Source organism: Strix uralensis, chromosome 22 (assembly GCF_047716275.1).
Source record: "Strix uralensis isolate ZFMK-TIS-50842 chromosome 22, bStrUra1, whole genome shotgun sequence".
In the NCBI taxonomy this organism is placed as follows: Eukaryota; Metazoa; Chordata; class Aves; order Strigiformes; family Strigidae; genus Strix; species Strix uralensis.
Window position 1 is genome coordinate 8,988,366 of NC_133993.1, and position 16,783 is coordinate 9,005,148.

The following is a 16,783-nucleotide window of genomic DNA, read 5'->3' on the forward strand; positions in this document are numbered from 1 at the left end:
AAAGGCAAAATTCTGCTTCTCCTCCCAGTTCCCCCACACCCCGGGAGGCTGCAGGACCCGGCTGTGGGTGTGGTGAAGGGAGGCACGGCGTGGGGCAGAGCGGCTGAGCCCTTCGGGAGGTGATGGACAAGGCGAAGGGGAGACTCTTTGGGCCTGGATTTATTGGGGAGGTTTAATGTTTGTTCCTCTAATGCTGGCTGCTGCAGCGATGCGTCCTCCCTTATCGCACGACTGTGCAGTCTTCTTTCCCTCCCCGCCCATAAAATAATTAAAAATAGAGAGAATTGTAGTATTTCTGGGGTCTTTTGATTTTGGGGTCTGTGTCAGTGTGTGGCCCCTTCTGCTCAAAATGGATGCAGAGCATTTCCCTCCTCCCCAGAGGGTCCGGCATCTCCTTTGCCAGAGCTGCAGGCCCGATAGGAAGTTTATTTTTAATTTATTTGTGATTTTGGTTTTATGGATGTGTATGTAAGCCTGGGCGATAACGTTCTGCCCTTCCCTCTGCATGGCAAGGGCGGGAGGTGGTGAATTGTAGCCGTGCCAGGGCACTGCTCCTCTTGGACTTGGGAGATCAGAAGAAGAAGGAAATGCAGATCCTGTTCCCCCAAGCTAGGCAGTTTGATTTCTATATTATTCTAGAAGTAAAGGGATGTCAGGTTGTATTGCGCTTAAAAAGGAAACAGAAGCTACTGGTTTGCTGCTATAGAAAGACAGATTTGCTTGTGGTGGGGTTTGTCCCACGGAAGGCAGCAGTCATCCTTTTCCCTCAGCAGAAGTTGTAGTACTGAGAAGTAACTTGCCAGGGGCAGGACTGGAATTAAACCCGGTATTTTCTCACCCCCTAGGAGACGATTCCTCCTCTTTACCTCACTTTACCTTCATCTCTCTATCCTTTTCATATTCCCCCTTTTCCTGAGCTGCTTTGGAAAGCCAAATCTTGCAGCGACGCTAAAGATGGAACAAACTACGGGGGAAAGAGCACATTGTGAGATGCAGGATGCTCTCGCCGAATGCCCTGCTAGCACTCCCATCTGCACAGCAAACTGGTCCAGCTTTTGACTGCGATTGCGGTGCTGGGATCTGGACAGGGAGGTTTCTCTTGAAGTTTTGGGGAGGGGAGGAAGGTGGGTGACAAATCTGCGTGGTGGCAGCAGGCATCTAAGGTGCCTGCCTGCAGCGCTGCCAGTCGCCTCCTGGGTTTGTTGGAAACCTGAATCAGGTTGGAAATACCATCTTGGACAGATGCCACAGGAGTTACCTGGGGGTTGAATCACTTTTTACTCGCTATTGGGCAACTTGCTTGGCGTTGATGGCACTTGCTGCCCTGGAGCGGTGGCATTTTGGGGCACGGGAAGACAAGGCACCTCCTTAATGCCAATGGAGGGCGAGAAGCCAGAGAGCCCAGTTTCCCCGGCCGACCTGTGCAGAAGGGAGCAAAGGAGTGATGAATCCCTCAAAAAAAGCTTCCTGGTAGCCAGGGCTATTAAGCTCCAGAATATTCATCCAAGAGTGGTGCTGGAAGGACCCTGGGGCCTCCTAAAACCAGAAGGAACACAGCGTTGGAGGATATATGGCAGCACTAATGCTGTCCTGGCCCCAACGGCGTGCTGGATACCTTTAATAGGCTGCACGTCACTAACTACTGTGATTTCGATAAAAGATCTTCATAAAACTTCCAAATGCCTGTGCCATCACCTGCTTTTCAATCACTCCAAGCACTGCATCTTCCAGAGCCGTCTGTGCCGTGTGGGCTCAGGTCCACACCACCCCCCCACCATGCTGAATGCATCCCACCTATTCCCACACTGGTTCTGGGTGGTGAAATACTTTTGGGGAGCAGCTCTGTGGCTCCGATTTGGCTTCTCGTGACTCAGTGAGGCTGAGCTGAGGTCAGCGCGGCTCAGGACGAGGAGGAAGAACAAGGGATAAAAATGATTTAATGTGACTTTCTGGGTTTCCTGGCGTTCAGAGGGAGCTGGGGACTGGAGTGGCATAAAGAAGGACTGATTTAGGAGCTGCTCTATCTCGTCTTGTTCTGTGATGGCTCCCTCCGGAGCTACTTAAATAGCCCGTGCATGGTGAGCATCGGGCTGGCGCTTCCACCTTTCTGGGGTGGTGGTGGGGATGTCTCCCCCAGTCTAACCCTGGGACGTGTCCAAGCCTCCGTGGCCCATCTGAGGGGTCTGTTCAATAAAAGTGGGCTCCTGCACCTCCCATGCAGAAATGAGACCTTGGCAGTGGAAATAAAACCACCCAGGCAAGTCCTGGGCCAGCATTTAGGGACAGGTTTCCTTTTGAACACTGGTGTATATAATCCTGGCACTGTAAAATGGGATGGGATTGAGGTGGGAGGAGGTAATGGAAAGGCTGGGTGCTGCCTTTCTAAAGAAAACTCTTGTCCTTGCTGCTTTTTCCCCAGGAGGGTCTCAGGCTGGGATGATGGTGGGGTTGGAAGGGGCATCCCAGCCTCTCGCCGGGCTATTGAGGGTGGGGTGAGTTGGATGCCGAGGTTTTGGCTCTGGCTTTGCTCGACTTGGCTGCTCTGAAGCCGCAGCTCCAGCTGGTGGGTGCCAAAGTGGGTTTTAAACATTTATTCTGCTGGGTTTTGCAAATAAAGGAAGGTCCAGTGACCAAAACTGCTCCTTGTCCTGCATGGGCTTCTCCAAGCGGGTGAGACGCGCTCCTGGGGTGCGATCGCAGCGGGGCCATGGGGCTCTTCCAGCTGCATTTCTTTGTGCAGAACCTGACACGAAGGTCCGGCCACCCCAGCTGGGGCTCCAGGGGCTGCTGCTAAAATATACTCTCGGATTGTGCAAATTTTCAAAATCAGACGTTACCCATGTGCTTCTCGTGCTTGGGAAACCTCTTTTTTCCCCAAGTCCAGGGCATCCGACTCTCTGGGAGGGATGTTGCCATTGCAGCGAGCGGGAGCTGGGTTTGGGGGGGAGGAGGACGCAGCCTCTCGCACCTCTCCCGATGCACATCCCGCTGGGGGGAAACAACCTGGGCTCTAGGGGAGCAGCTGAGATTTTTTTTTTTTAGGGATGATTTAGCTGAAAGCTGAACTGAAGGAAGCCTTGGCAGTGCTGCCAGGCCCTTTCTCCCCTGTGCTGCTCAGCCCAGCTCCGCATTTCTTTTCCTGGGTTTCTATTGCCCTCTAGTGGGACCCTGTGCTGGGAAGATGGGCTCAGCCTGGGGGTGCTGGGGGGGGACTCAGCTCTGCCGAGAAATCACAGGGTGCTGAACACCAGGAGGGAGTGAAATGGGGAGGGGAGAGGCTCTGGCAAGCACCTCCCGTTTAGCAAAGCAGCTTTCTATTAACAGATCTTATTTTTGGAAGCTTTTTTTTTTTTTTTTCCACGAGGCGTTATCAAGCTCAGCAGAATTAAGGATAGAAGGAGATGAGAAAGACAAAAAAGGCCGGAAAGGGGGAACATATTATAAGCAGAAAGGTTGCAGGTGTGCGATGGTGGGGGAGAGGCTGGCTGTTGGCAGCATTGCTGGAAGAGGGGTTTGCAGTTATCTGTGGCAGGGCGCTGCTGGGCTTCTTCCTCCGGTAACGTGCCACCAACATCCACGTACGCAGAGGCAGTTTGGCTACACAGGAGACACGTGCCGGGGGGTCCTGGTGGCTTTGGAGGATGGCAGGCAGGTGTCTTGAAGGTTCATCGCCAAAGAGAAAGGGCTCGAATCTCTAGTGTCGTGGAGGAGGAGAGATGTGGCACGATGGAGCTGCCCAGGGGGTCCAATGCCCCCGTAAAGCCACGGTGCTGCTCTTGCAGAGCTGGAGCAGCTGCCTGGCAAGCAGCGCTGTCAGGACTGTGAGTGCCAAAGACCAAAAAAAAACACCCAACCCTGAGAGCAAAGATGCTCTGGGAGAGACAGCAAAGATCGGGAGGTCAGGGAGACTGGCTTATGCAGAGACTTAGAAGCAGCAAGGGAGCGTAGCGAGAGAGGGAACCCAAGCCTTCAAACGCCTGACAGCTGTAAGGGGAGGAGGATAATTAATTCAGGTGTTGATTAAGAGGGATATACAGCCTGAGCTGCTGTGTATCCCCTGATGCAGCCCTTTCCCCCTTCTGGGAAAGAGGCTACCACCCTTATTTTTATTTTGCAGCCCAACACCCCAAGGTTATTCGGCCACAGTGGTGAGATTTGAGCTCAGCTCTGCTGAGCCACGGTTCAGTGCTCTGTCTCCTGTGTCCTCTCCAGGAGCTGCCGGCTGTGCTCTGCCTTCCTCGGCTGGGCTGATGCGGAGGGATGTGCTCCCAACATGCAGGGAGCAGGTGGATGCTCTTGGCACCCAAAAATACATGAAACATGGTTAATTCATACTTTGCTCTCACAGAGTGTTTCGTTAGCAGGTATCAAAAGATTTCTCCAGGCTGGTAAATATAGTTATTCCAAACTGATTTGAGTTTAGGGGCCCAGGAGGAAAGCTGGGGGGAGAAGGCACGTTCCTGGGTATCAGTCAGCTGCATCTTGCTGCATCCTCTGCTGCATTTGCAAGACAAGCAGATTCCACCCCCAAATTATCACTGTATGTGTGCATGCATCTGCTGCTGTTCATGGACATAATGCAGCTCCATTTTTTTTTTTTATAAATGTATATGAGGGGGCTGTTCATGCTCTGGGCTCCAGCACTGTCCTGAGGAAAGTTCTCCTAAAACCCTCATCCTCCTAAAACCCCCACCCTCAAACCTCAGCTGCCAGACAGGAGGTTTGGAGCCAACAGCCCCGTCCCTGGCTGTGCTCAGCCCTTCTCCGGATCCAGCTGAACCCTCCCAGCCAGGTGGGTACCTCCAAGGAGCAGTTTGGTTTTGCCTTTGGAACACATTAGGCTGCTTTGTTGGATCCTAAAATACAAAATAATGTTGCTCCTGGGAAAACTGTCTCTAAATCCTGCTGCTTGCACTGTCCCAGCTCTCCGCCCTGTTCCCAGCCGTGCACGCGGGTCTTTCTCCTCCCTTTTCCAGTAATGAAGAATAATCATTTCCAAAAGGTGACACCTCATTGCAGCGCGTTCACCAAGTGCTGAGACCTGTTGGCTAAGGCAGAGGGAGCCTATTTGGATTTTTAAGTGGGAAAACAAATTAAAAGGGTCCTCCCTGTTTCTTTTATCTCTTGTAGACACCTGCAGACAAGGGGGTTTTGTTAAAGAGCTGGGGGAGCAGTTTAGCAAAGCATTGCCTAAAAATAGAGCAAAACTGGGGCTTTATGTGAAGCTGGAGCCCAGTATCTCGTGATGCAGATGCGATTGGGGATGCACCCCTGCATCTGGGGGTGATGTGATGTGGGGTACACCCCGGCGGGGAGCAGGAGGGTGGGCTGGAGAAGGACTGGGGGTAAATCCTGCCTTTGCGAGAGGCCAGGCAGGAGGCAGAGGAGGCTGCGAGCTGAGCGAGCCCTTCTGCCGTGAGACTGCAGAGGGTAGCAGGGAGCTGCTCTGGGCATCGCCTGGTTTCTGGGTGCACCCACCGCTGCCGGGGCTGCAAGGGCAGCGAACCCCAAAACCTGCCGGCCTGGGAGTGGTGGATGCTGCCCAAAACCACCGTCCACATCACGGTGTTATTTATGGCCCAGATCGTTCGTGAAAATCGCATCACCTAGGGAACTTTTAAAGTACCATTCTGCAAGCAGAAATCATGTTTATCCTGGGAAATCTGGGGACCCAGAAAGGATAAGTGTGTCCTGTTTTGCTGTGCTATGGAGGCTTTTGATGATTTTTCATTCCCATCTCTGCTGAGTTTCTGTGTTGATTCATTTGGTTTTCTCAGGCCAAATGGGAGAGAAAATAAATTTCTTGCTTCTAATCTGGGGAGTTTGGAAAGAGGGTCCCCATTGGTCCGGGGTGCTGGGAGAGGGGTGTCATGTCCCCGAGGGTGCTCAGCTTCAGCCTGAGGGGCCCAGCGGGTCCCCCCCTGGCCAGGAATGGGTGGCTTCGATTTCCTTTCCCACCCTCCAAGGCTGAATATCATTTCATAAAAATAACCAAAGAGGCAACTGGAGTCTCTCTGGGAAAAGAACTAATCCCAGGGAAAACAAAGCTGTGCCAAAGGAGTTTTGTGCAGAGATGGGGTTTGGAGCCATGAGCAGCCTTTCCCTGTGTTTTGGGTGTAGAGCACAGGATTTTTCTCAAAGCAAGGCTTTAATTTTACCTGCAAATCCTCCCATAGGACAGCAGAGCGTGTGCAGGCGGCCGATATAACCCCAGCGCCTTGAAACCACAAACCTCAAGGAAAAAAAAGTCATTTATCCTGCCCGCTCAGGCGGTGCAGGGCATTCTGCTGGATGAATGGTGGAGGTGACGGTTTGCATCTCACACAGCATCTCCTTCCTTCAGAGCAGGACAGAGATTAACAGCTCATTTCTGCTGGGCTCAGCAAACAGCAATGCCACCGGGTTTCCAGGGCAGATGTGAAATGATAAATTGGAGATGAAAAGGGTTCACGTCCCAGTAACATTTTACCGGGTCATGTCCCGTATTTACATCACGGTCCTATCATTGTGAAAAGGCAAATATAAACACGATACAATCTATTGGCACAAAAACTGCACAGCTTGCAGCCATCAGGGTTTCTTGCCCGGCTCTCGGAGTGGGGCAGCGCTGAATGAAATTAAAATGATCAGTAAAAATGCTGTGATGACTCTGGCTGGGACTGAATTGCTCGCATGCCTTTGAAAGGATAGGAGAAAAAAAAAAAGATCTCCTCGTGCAAAATGCCCTCCGTGCTATTTTAGTCTGGACAGAGAAGAGGCTGAAATCTTTACAGTTTGCTGCTCGAGCTGCAAGGCGAGGAAAAACCTCTTAGCAGCAAATCTCAGCGGCTCAGAGCTCTGCTTTGGCCCCAAAAGAGCAACTGTCTGCAGCTCCGCTGCGTTAGGATGGGCTGTTTTTCCCCTGTCTCGTGTGTCGGCTGATATTTAAGTCGTAGCTGCTGGAGTCAAGGGATTTATGCTGGGATCTCACCTTGCGTTTTAAATGTGCTGTAAACACCTGACGTTTGCAGAGGGAGGTTTGGAAAGACGACTGGTGCGTATCTAACAGCAGAGGAAGGAGATGCCCCCGCCAGGCCCCTTGAATTAACGCAGCTTTGCTAGAAAAATCTTAATTTCTGAGGCTTATTTTGGAGGAAGATGGTTGAACTTCTCAGATTCCCGAGTGCGTGCAGGCAGGGACTCTCATTTCTGTCCCCTCCAAAAACTAGGAGGGTTCCCCCTCCCAGGCTCATCTCTAGATAAGAGCTGCTTTAGACCTTCACCCCTCGGCCCCATCCCCCCCTGCATCTCCCTGTGCTCGTGCCTGTGTTGGGTGTTTGTGTCTCTGCGCTTCCCCGGGCTGGCTGCGGATGGGAGATAAGCCCTGTCTAGGAGCCACGTAATAATACTGATCATTAATATTTCTTAATGCTACGGTGGGCTGGACAAGTGGTGGGGTATTTTTCCCCCATGGAAAATTTTGCCTTATTGCCATAAAAAATGTGGGGAGAGTGTTTTGGGATAAGAAGTGAGGGAAAGAGGATTCTCATTCTGTGATACAATGTCATTTATTTTTCCTGAAAAATTCAGGGAAGGGGGGAAAACCTGCTCCTTTTTTTATTATTTATTTGTATTTTCTTTTTCTGGAAATATTTAAGCTACTCTCTGAGCAGTCCAGCAGGCAACCAGGGCTCCAGCATTGCCCCATTTTCCATGCTGCCCTATTACCATTTCTCGCAGAGCTTCTCACCTGCAGCCTGGGCCATAAACCCCCGGGACTCTTCCAGCCTCATCTCAGAACACTTCTTCCCCCCCTTGCTGAGACTCCCCATGCTCTCAGGGGGAGATGAGCCCCCCAGGCCAGGGCAGGACGGGGTGCCCTGGACATCGCAGGGCTCCCAGCCCTCCCACTGGCTCCAGGCCTGCAGCTTCACCTCGTGTCAGAGCAGAAAAAAAATCAAGGTGAGGGGCCCTTTTGCTAATGTTTTACATCTGCCCGAGCAGTCCGAGCGCAGTGGGGTTTCTTGGGAGAGGCAATTTCTTCTATGACACCAGCAGCGGCAGCTCCTCGAAAGGGCTCTTGTGCCCTAAACTTGATCTGATTATTATTTTCAGCTGCATTGGCTGATCTAAGAAGAAATACCTGCCTCTAGACCCTCCCTTGCCCATCGCTGCGGTGACAGAATATCCCACCCAGGGCTCTATGCTCTGTCAGCACAGGGGGGTGCACGGCGCTGCATGTAGCGGGGCCACCCACCCTGCTCCCTCCCAGGGCTCCCCACTGCTGTTCCAGCATCGATTGTGCTCTGCCCAGGGGCTCATCGAGACTTCAAATGACTTTGCTAACCCGATTACACGGAAATAATAACATTTTTGCGATGCGTGGTAGCGGCTGAGAGTCCTGGGGGGTGGCTGGGCACTCTTGCAGGCTTGGCTAATGACCTCCACACCCCAACATTTCCTCGTAATAATTAAAAATGTATTTTTAGCAGCCTGTGCAGAGGGGAGGGTGGCGAAGGGCCAGCAGGCGAGGCAGAGGGCAGGTATTCAGCGGTGTGTTTCCAGCACTCGCACTCCATCAGCAGCCTGGGTTGGGTCCAAGCTGGGGGCGGACGGTGCTGGCCAAGAGCAGGAGCTGCTTTCCGTCCTGGGGATCAGATTGCCCAGAGAAAGATGCCTGGACCAGGTGTCTTGGGCTTGTTTTGGGGTGGAGGTGGGGGGGATTTGGCTGTTGGGCTGAGCAGCGCATGGGCTGGGGGGACGTGCGGGAGGAGGGGGGCAAATGGGACAGGTGCTCAGTGCTTTAAAAAAAAGGAGGTGACCACACGTTGCACGTGTGTTTTTAAGCGACATCTCTGTGTGCTGGGGGGCCAGAGCAGCACCAGCCGTGGTCCTGTCCTTGCCTCTGCATTTGGGGGCTCCCCGTGCAGCTGAGACCCTGCGCTTTCCAGGGGGGCTTTGCCTTCTCAGCCCTTTCTTTCCATTGTGGCACTGATCTTTGTGCCCCATCCATCTCAGCGGTGATGGAAAGGCTGACCTGAGCTTTTCCAGCCCAGTCCCCTTTGCCATGGCTGAGCCTTCAGCTGTGACCCGGCGTCGGGGGGCTGCTGGGGGGGCTCAGCCCAGAGCATGAAGCGCTTTCGGTTCAAATGCAGGGTCCTGCGGGCTGGTCCTCATGAGAGCTGCAGGCTGAGAGCAGCCAGATGGGTTTGGATGTGCGTGTTCGACCCGGACCAACACGCTGAGACGTAGCCCAGGGTTGTGCTTGGCTTCTTCCCCAAAATAAGGCACCGTCTGGCACCCCAAGTGAAAACACTGCAGCAATTGCATGTGCCCTCCTGCCCTCCGGCTCCGCTCACCCCTTGACCCCCCAGCTGCCTTATCCTCACTGAAAAGCAACAAATCCAGCCAGAAAGCTGCAAATCTCCCCCTTGACACCTGCACTTCCAGCCCAGCCTTGTCCCGGAGGAGGGGACGGGGCCACGCAGGCAGCAGGTCCTGGCTCCCGGGGGGGGGGTGCGGGGGGGCTGGATGGGGCAGTGATTGATGAGACTTCCCTGCCCTCCAGGGCGGCGGCGGCGGCACAGTTTTGCTTGTTCAAGGGCTTTGGGGGAATTTCTGCCTTTCTTTAGGCTTTGCTTTTCAGTTCACTGGGTTTTAAGCCTTCCTGCTCTGCTTGAGAAGGCTGGAAGGTCAGTGGAGGGAGAAGCAGCTTTTAACAAGCAAAAAGGCTGCACCATTGTTCTCAGCACTGGTTTTTTCGGTGTGATATCGTCCCTTTTACCCCAAAACTGACCTGTTTGCTCTCTGCGAACCCCTTTCCCGCAGCCAAACCCGGCGCTTGCCGTCGTGGGAGGGGGTAGAGCGCGACGCGTTGTGTGAGCTCGTGTTGACAAGCTCAGACTCCCCAGGGAATAACCCAGATGGGTTTGCTCTTGGAAAACCGTGCTTCGGATAACGATGCGGCTTTCCTAATTACTCCAATGGCCGGATCCCAGACAGCACAGAGCGGCTTGTGGATCAGGGCCAGTTTGAAGCAGCTGAGGCTCTGGGTCCATTGATGCTCTAATTCATGGGACGAAGCGGCGAGTGGCCTCTGTCCGATCGCCTCGAGCTCTAGCAGCAGCAAAGGGAGCGATTCATAGGAGCTGGGGAGGAAGGGGGATTTATTAGATCAGAAAGCCTCCTAGTGAATGCAAGATTGTTTTTTTTTTCCTCCCAACTATCCAAAGCCAAAGATGAGCCTCAGTGGGTGCTGGGGGATGCTTGCTTAAGGGTGACATCCCAGACTAGCAAGAAGAGAAGCACCCAAAGGGATGAAGCACCCAAAACTGACACGTATAAAGGTCATGGGGACTATTAGTGCCTCTGTGGGGTGGCTTATGGTCCTTCTCCTGGTTGGCGGAGACCCCGTCCTGGTTCTCTTTCCTGCTGGTGGAGGATTCACTCATGTCCTTCATCCATAGGCCAGTGGCCAGGGGTCAGGCACAGCTCCCCACTGGTGACCACCCCTTACCGAAAGCTGCGGCAGGGGGTCGTGCCTCTCCGGCCAGTGGAGCCACACACCCTGGGGAGAGGGAGCCCTGGGCTTCCTTCCTCTGCCAGCGCCTGTTTATGCATTTTATCCAATTACTGCTTAATGCAAAATGCATAAGGAGCCCTTGGAACAGGGACAGAAACCCACGGCTCATTTTTGCTGTCCTCTTCGGCAGAGCCGACCTTTTAGGACAATTTCCAGCCTCAGTTGAATGACTTCATGAGAAGATTTCTCTGTCTTTTTTTTTTTTTTTAATTTAGTTCCAACCAGTTTCTGGTTAATTTTTCTCTGATTTAGGAACAAAAACCATGTCTGGAGGCTGCATTTGCTTCACTTAAGCATCCCACCGCTGCGTCTCAGCTAGGCTTTTGCTGCTAGATTAAAAGCTTTTGCGCTGGGGAATTGGGGCTGCTTTCAAGAGGTCTTGAGCTGGCCCACCTCAAACACCAAAAGTCACAGGGGGGCTCTTTGAAAGCATAAGCCACCACCGGCATCCCAGCTAACCTGGCAGGGTCCGCTGCCGGCTGTCGCTTGACCTGAGACAGGAAAGAAACAGCTTGTACAGCCGAGCCCTGTTGTGGCTTTTGAGGTTTTAGCAAGTTAAAGCAACAAATTGTCCATTTAAGTGAAACCTACACTGCAGTCCCGCTCCCAGGGGAGCCCCAGATCCTGAGCCAAAATCTGAGAGAGCAGCGGGAGAAAAATCAATCATTATTATAGGAAATCAAGCAAACTCCAAAGCGCTCTTTCCCTTCTTCCCTTGGCAAATCCTTGGGTTTTGGCACAAATATTCCCATTCTTGTTTCTAAAGTGGACAAAGAGATAGGGATGGGGACGCACTTCCCTGCCTCCACAGCCAGATTTTACCCCAAAGGAGAGGCTGAACGAAGACCCAAAATCTCTCTATTATTTTAATAGAGATGCACCCTGTGAGATGATTAACCACAGACCTTTTGCAAAGAGTTTTTCCAACCTAATTGGATTTGCTTTCCCTACTTCTGCAGCTTGTGTGCTCCTTATTTTGTTATTTATAGCGAACATCTGTCTGAGTGTCGGCCAGCCCTCAGGTGGGAAATCGGGGCTTGGTGATTTCTTTGCTCTACAGGGCTGGGGTGAAACACCAGCTCTGCTGAAAGAAATAGTGGTGACGCTGCTGGGTCCTTCTGGGAGAATAGTGGCAGGTTTCATGGGTGATGAGCTACTCACAGGTGCCTCCTTGCACCTAATGGCAGCAGGAGGGCAGGGTGAAAACCACAGTTGTGTGAAAAAAGTAGGTAAATCCTGGCTGAAAAAAAAAAGCGTTCTGGGAAGGCAGGACCTTCCTCCACCCCAGTCCTGCTGAATGGGCAGGGAAAAGCCAGGGATTGCTTTTCCAGGTAAGAAGCAGACCCGCAGGATGAGAGACTGTTGTAATGCTGACTAAGCCAGTTATTACAGCTGTGATTAACCCAGGTAATTAATCTCAGGCATTGAATGTGGTAGAGGTCAACATTTTCAAGGCTGATTGGGAGACGTGATGATGTAATTGCTTTGGAGATGTTAATTCTCCCCATCCACCCCCCCCACACCCACTTCTGTTCATATTTTATGGGTTTGGGAAGCTTTTTCTCATCTTTTCTACTTTCCAGGAGCTGAGGCTGAAGGGGTTTGTACCGACGGTAGAGACAAACCCTCCCTCCCCCTTTCCATGCCTGACGGGGCTGGGGCGGGCGCGTGAGGTGGGGTCCAGGGCCAGCTGTGCCCTGGATGGGACAACCCAGCTGCAAACCCCTGGATGTAAAAGTGCTTTACTGGGTGGAAAAGGGGAGGGAACAGAGCCAGGGTGGTGGATTAGTTGGGTAAGATGGTGCAGCGAATTTATGGCATCTGGAAATCAGATGCATCCTCCCCAGTGCTTCATTAACCCCAAAGCATCCCCCTTCCTCCCTGGGCACCTTTCTGAAAGCTTTGCCCTACATGTAACAGCAAGCAGGTAAGAGCTGAGCTCCTGAACACCTTTTATCCTGGTGGTTTTGGATCACAAGAAATAATGTAAGTCAAAAAAAGTGATGTGCAATTTGCTTTGAAGTCTTGGTGGCTTTTATTTGTGATAACGTGAAGAGGCGCTTCACTCTCCGGCTGCGGGGACCCATGGTGCCGACACACGGTGCTGTCTGGATGTTTTTATTTGTATCATGAGGCACTGCTGGCAAAAGGAGCTCTTGGTTTGTGAACAGAGGATTGGCTACTGATAGTAAAGTGATTTACAGTGAGGCTTAGGCCAGCCAGCTCCAGGAGTGCTTTTACGTGATGGCCTAATGGTTATTAATTTGTCTGGAATTTACTGTAATGCTATTAATCCTGATAGGCTTGTTGGGTATTTAATGCAAATATTTTAAGTGCTTCTGTGGGATTTTTTTTTCCCTGGAATGGCGTGTTTAGCTGCACAGCCCACATGTGAGTAGCAGCTCCTGTTTCTAGGGGCATTTCAATGAATTTCCCCCCCACTTGCGACGGGTGTAACTCAGCCGTGCCCTTCCCCATCCCCTCAGGCAGGGCTCCCCAGGCTTGTCCGGCATCCCTATCCTCTCAGCCTCGAGGTTTCAAATTCCCATTCTCTTTTCCAGCTCTGAACATCTTTCATCTCTTCTTCTTTGCGAGAGCCACCGAATTGCCCGTGTCCCCGGCTGGCTGCCCCACGCTGGCTCTGCCCAACCCGCTCCCGTGGGTCAGCGCTTTCATTTCTCCCTCGCTTTGATTCCTCACTTTACATTGCTGGCTGGCAAGCTGAGCTGCAACCATGTGTTTCTGTTTAGGTGGCCTGACAGATTGAGGTTTCCAGCTTTCTTGGTGGGAAACACGGCTCCAAAAGCCTGGAAACGTGTGAAGGTTGCAATCTGATTCCGGCTGCGTTCCCTGCTCCCCCCTCCTCTCTGTCCCTGCAGGGAGAGCACAGCTGATGCCAAAGCAGGGAGGGGGGGGGGGGGGGAAGGAAAAAAGAAAAATCCAAACCTCCCAGGGAAACTGGAAATATATGTAGGATTTTATCCAAAGATCACTTAAATAAATCACAGGCTGGGACTGTGAGAGCGGCAGGTTCCTTTGGAGGGATCAGCTCCCAATTCTGCGGCTGGAGCAAGCTGGCTGGGGGTGGGGGGTCTGGGCTGCACAGCCGGCGCCCCAAATGCGGGGGGTGAAAAGATATTAGCTTCATGCAGGGAGTGCACGTGTTTCCTGTGCATGGGCAATGGGCCCCGGGCTCAAGACTCCTCCGAAGGGGTTTAAGCCTGGTGTGGGCGAGCGGAGCTGCCTCGAGGCTTCACCACCCCATTGCAGAGGGAACAGCAGAGCATCCCTGGGCGCACGTGGCTCCTTCCCTGCCATCCCCAGGGCTTGCAGCATCCCCACGGGCAGAAAAACATCTCTGCCCCCATCCCGGGCCAGCAGGCTGGTGCTGATGGGAGACAAAGAGCCCTTTGAAGTGTTTGGAGATGTGAGTCAAGGGCTGGCCGTGCCCCTGTGCTGAGGGGCGAGGGCTAGGGTGAGCTGTCTGCCTCAATTGATGGCTTTATCCTTTATTTTCTGTCTTTGCTCGGTCTGGAGCTCCTCAGTGGGAAGGGAAGCAGATGCTTGGCGTTTTGACCAGCCGAGGGCTGCCAAGCCTCGTCGCTCAGGATCGTGGCCACCATTGACAGCCCCTCCAGAGCCCCGTGTACCCCCATGTGTGGTGTGGGGCTCAGTGGGCATCTTGGCTCAGCCATGGAGGTCTTGCATGGCTCATCCCTCTGCGTGTGGCTGGCTGGAGCCTGGGCTTTCAGCCTCCCTTGGCTGGAGGAAGGCAAGTGGGTCGCCTCTGGTGACCTTCTCATTGAGCCAAATATCAGGGCTTGGCTCCCGCTGTGGCCGAGCATATGCAACCATTTCCTTCCCAGCAGAAAAAGCCTTTCTTGGAATGAGGGGGAGAGAGGTGCTTTCCATTCTTTCCTTCCTTCTGGGAATAGGTGGGTCTGGAAATACCCCCCAACGTGAGTGCCCCCGCATCGCCCGCTTGGGTGCAGCTGGATGATGCCAAACACGTGGGGATGGATCCCACCCCATGCTTCTGCCATTGCAGCTTCATGGACCCCCCCAGGGGATGGGGGGGTTGGGAGAAGGAAGGTTTACAACGTGGGATCGCTGGTGTTTACCGGGTCAAACACGATTCCACTCCGGGATAACAGGCGTGAGGTTCCTCTTGATGTCATTTCACAAGAGAAGTGTCCAGGGACAGCCCTGCCTTTTTGCTGAATGATTCCTGATGGGAGTTGAGTTTTCTCCAGGAAAAGTGTGGATGGAGAGGACACTGATTCCTGCTAAAAGCACCCAGCTTGTTCCCAGCAGCCTGGCAGGAACCGCTTCGGTCTCACGGCCCATTCGGAGGGTGATGGGAGAGAGCAAAGGCGAGCACCGGGTGCCAGGCAGCTCACTGCAAGGTGCTGAGCGGCTCCATGGGGTGGTGGGGATGTGGGGAGGAAACCCAGAGAGATGGGAGAGGTAGGAGGGATTTTGGTTTCGGAGCAGAGGAAGGAGCAGGGGTCCTGTGGCACGTGTTGTGGGACTGCTCCGGCGAGTCGGGCCGGCGTTTGGCCACTGTGCCCGGGTGGCTGCGGCTGGTCCCGGCCAGATGTTCTGTAATTTCAGTCTGTTTGGTTCCCAGCGTCTGCTCTTGCCATCAGCCTGGCCCCCAAGCCTCACTCTCCGCGGGCGGCAGATTCCCCTCCTGCCTTCACCGATGGGGCCAAGAATAACACTCGTTGGTGGTGAAATGCCCGGGTCTCCTCTGAAGCCCCCCTGAGTCTCCTGACTCGTGATGGGCTGTGAGAGGTTGGGAGCCCCAACACCTTCAGGAGGTCAGGACCGGGAGGGAGAAGCAAATAACAGGGCTGGGGAAGGCATGCAGGAGGCAGGGCTGCTGGAAAGATGCAGCAAGAGGGTAGGGAATAATCAAGGGTATTTATAGAATTCCCATCCATCCGTGTTCAGCATCTCACTCGCACAGGCAGACTGTCCCCAGCCGGGGACCCAGGGCACGGTGAGGTTAAACATCAAGGCTTAGTGCCTTTTGTGTCTCCAAAAGTCGGTGTCAAAAGCAGAATCTGCAGTGCCAGGGTAAGAGAAATGGTCTTACAAAAATAAATAGTGTGGGTCACATGAGTTACTGGCTTCTTCTGGAGGAACTAAGTGTTTACATGAGTTCTTGGAGGCTTGGCTGTGCTTCATGCTCGCAGAAAGGGTCCTGGAGGAGAGGCTGAGGCTGAGCTCGAGTTAATTAAGAGTAGGCTGTCATTTGGGAGGCCTGGCTCTGCCCTTGCCTGCGCGGCTGCAATGTTTCACTTTGATATACATGGGGCTGGTTGCTGACAGAGCAGACTCAGGACAAGACGGGCTGTGGGGCGGCTCAACTGATGTCTTTGCCCTGTTAATTGGGTGTCTCCGGGTGCTCTCTGCTTCCAGAGACCCTGCGAGAGCTGCTGGTGGTTGGATCCAGCGTGAAGCCGTGCCCGGAGACTGGCCAAGCTTCCCTCAAGATGCCTGGAGGTCCCGGCACTGGGTGGTCCTTGCCCAAAGCTGGAGCTGTCAGTGGGGTGACCCCAGCCCCCGGCAGACTGCAGCATCAGTTGCCGGGAGCGCTGCCAGCACCTTCTCTGTTCCTTAATTAGCAGCATTACCCGCACATTTGGGCATCCTTCATGTTGGGAGAAGGATGTCATTTGTTCCTCCTGCTTATTCTTCCTTTTGAAGCCGTAATCCTCCCACTCTGACACCACAGCCCTTCCCGCCGCAGCTAATTGCGATGCCACGCGGGCAGGTGGGAGCAGCTCGCGGGCAGAGGAGCTCAGCGGACCTCGCTCGGGCGTCCAAGCCCCATCCAGCTGTCCCAATGACGGGGGGAGCTGCAAATGTGATACGGGGACAGAATTGATTCAACTCAACGCCTTCTCAGTGCGAGGCCGGCGGCTCAGGGAGAGCAGCATCTCCGTGTCCTTCCCATGGCAAGCTCTGGCCCAGGGCTACTTTCCCCTGGGGAATTAAAACAAGGGGAAAACTCCTGCGAGCTGCTTTCTCCCTGCAGGTTACCCTTCATTTCATGGGGTCCGGAGCAGAGCTCTGCTGTTTGATTTGCTTTGCAAAGACAACCAAAAGGTGTTAAGTGCTTGTTTAACACTTTCTAAAGTGCTTTAAGAAAACCACTTTTACTTGGTGCAAGCTTTTGGGATCGGGGTGCCAAAAAAGTTTTAACATCATTAC